The sequence below is a fragment of the Salvia miltiorrhiza genome, chromosome 6 (genome assembly GCF_028751815.1).
Source record: "Salvia miltiorrhiza cultivar Shanhuang (shh) chromosome 6, IMPLAD_Smil_shh, whole genome shotgun sequence".
Classification (NCBI taxonomy): Eukaryota; Viridiplantae; Streptophyta; class Magnoliopsida; order Lamiales; family Lamiaceae; genus Salvia; species Salvia miltiorrhiza.
In genome coordinates, this window is record NC_080392.1 from 27,147,911 (window position 1) to 27,150,828 (window position 2,918).

Sequence of the window (2,918 nt, forward strand, 5' to 3'; positions counted from 1 at the left end):
GCTTTGATCTATTTTAATCGCTGCTCAGCGAGAAATAAGCCGCCTTTTGGCGTGCTACTGTCATTCATCGGTCTTCTCATGCGCTGGTTTTCCTACGCGCGGATTATCTATTGGTCTTCTCACGCGCTGGATTTTTTACGCACTCAACAACAGGGTATATTGTTCAGACTCGACAAATATTTATGACGGGTTTTCCCACATGATCAGAGTATCATATTTCTCAACTTCGACATGGGTCTTCCTATGTTATTCGGGTATTCTTGCAACGGTCTTTTGATTCATCCAACACAAAGCATTTATATTGTTTATCTATGCAAAGTATTCAATATGGGGTATTCTCAGCGCTGGTCTTCTTATGTGCCCAAAGAAATGGAAATTATTTATCTTTGTCAACATTCAACAAACAAGAAGGAAATCTAACTTGGAACTACAATTCCAAAGTCAAGGGGAAGAATGCTTATCTTTGCTTTCTTACAGTATTAAAACTCTTATGTCTTCATGATTTGTAGGGATTAAGGAAAACAGTACAACGCTGGCTTTAACAATACTTCGCTGGTTGAACACGAAGAATACCCGGTTTAACCAGACTAGGGGGAGTAGCTGATGAGGACTGAAATATGCACCAGCGTTGTGCTAAACAAGGCTATAGTATTTTCCTTTTATCTTTATTATCAATACTATTATTATTATTAATATTTGGTTCAGTTGGACTTGACAGGGAATTATTACAGCAGCGCAGCTCGACTCTCGGTTCGATTAAGGAGCGAAGCTCATGTAATAGGGGGCTTGGGCCCGATTATTTAGGGCTAGTGGGTTAATGGGCCAAATAGGCTCAAGGCCCTTACTTTCTCCCTTTCCTATAAATAGCTCCTTTTAGCTCTCATTTTGGGGATAGTCATTTTTCTATCTTATAACTTGTAAAGTGTAAAATACTCTCTCAATTATAGTGGAAAACCCCAAAACCCCCGTGGACGTAGGTCTTCTCGACCGAACCACGTAAATCCGGTGTCGTTTACTGCTTTTATTTACCGTATTATTTCTCGTTTCACCAGGTAAGATCCACAAAACTCCACTCACATTTAAAGTGAGATTCTTGCTCCACTAACAACTTTACTCACATTTTATTAAAATTCGTGTCGTCCACAATGTGACAATTTTTTTGTGGACGGAGGAAATATATTGTTAAGACATTTTTATTATTTATAATTTTTTACAAAATCATTGTTAGAATCAATGTTGACTCCAACAATGTTGGGTTGAATGTTAATAACATTCTGTTATCAGTAATTCTGGGAAACCAATCAACATTCCAGAGTCAACCTTGAAGCTGAACTTTGACTCTTCATTGGTAACTGTATATGTTTAATCTTTACATTCCTTTCACGTTTTCACATTCTTTGGTTGTGGAATAATGAGTTCTATGCAGTTGACCATGTTATCAATAAGCGGAAAGATGATTAATCATGGTCCAAAGTAATGGGTAGTTTGCTCCTATTTTTCAAGAATCGTGATCTTTCAACCAACATCCACGACTGGTCAACTGGTAGTTTTTGAAGAGGCATTGTAGTGGTTATAGGAAACTTCTGGAAGTGAAAAGTGAAGGAAACTGACCACGACATGGCAGTCTATAAAAGCTAAAAAATGGCTCTCTCATGCGTACGTCTTGGAAGTGTGATTTCACCGAGTCAACATTCACCACAACCAATTCGTCATTTATCATGCTACAAACATGACACCGCTTCTTCAAGTCTTGCTTTGACGGAGGAGTCTTAGGCAATCACTCTATAAAGACTCATTCTGTATTCAAGGGCAAGAATTGAAGATCAAGGACATTGGAGCGAAGTCATGATTGTGATATGCCAAAAACTTGTTCACTAATTTCTTAACACACCGCAAGTGTACGGATGCAATTGCGTACAGTAGCAAGCAATGTCGTATTCCACATAGACCAATTAATATCAATTCATGGCCTAGATCCTAATCCTCTATCTGGATAACCGAAATTGAGAGTTTGTGATTTTAAAACTAAATAAATAACTAACAGGAAACAAATAAACTGGGCTGAAAAATATAAAGAAACAGATATGAGAAGAATTTCTCAAGGCATAGGTTTCAACAGATTCAAATAACCAACAGATTCAATTCAATATCAAGATAATTTTTCCTAAGACAATCTCAAAGCTAGTCTATACTCACTCTCGTGGCATACAAATCGTTGATTACATGCAAGACTACCGTCCCCGGATTGCACTTCTAACATGCAACTCCTAAAAAATTCTAGGATTAAAGTCCTCACAAATACCAATTCCCTTTAGAATTAAAATAAATGTGTTCTATGTTCTTAGTTCAGGTAATAATTATCATCTCCCGATCTTAAATTAAAACCTATGATTATGATAAATTGATGGTCAATCAATAAAGCAAACAACATACACAAGAACATAAAAGGGAAAAATAACTTGATTAATTTAATCAAAAAATGTCAGAAATCTAAATCTGTTTACTCCTTAAATCCTGGAAAAAAGGTGTTCTAGCCACACATAGACATATGAACTAGAATACAAATCTTAATAAAACAAATTAACATTCAACAAGAAAAACCATAGTAAAGTTGAGATTCTTTAGTTCTTGCTCTGGATGTGTTCTTCATCTCTCTCAGCTCTCAGGAAAAGTAAAATATGATAAAAGGTGTTTTCAATATGTTTATGGGGAGTATTTATATGCCCTAGGTCTCAAAATATAAGTCAAAACCGTGTAGGATCGAAAAATAGATGAAATAATAAAAAAATCGCGCAAAAACTGAGCTGTCACGCGGCCCAAGGCACGGCCGCGCGCCCAGCCCGTATGACGAAACAGAACTCCTGACAACTTTGCGCAGCGATTTTGTTTTGGCTCGTTCTCTCTCGTCCGAACTTTGA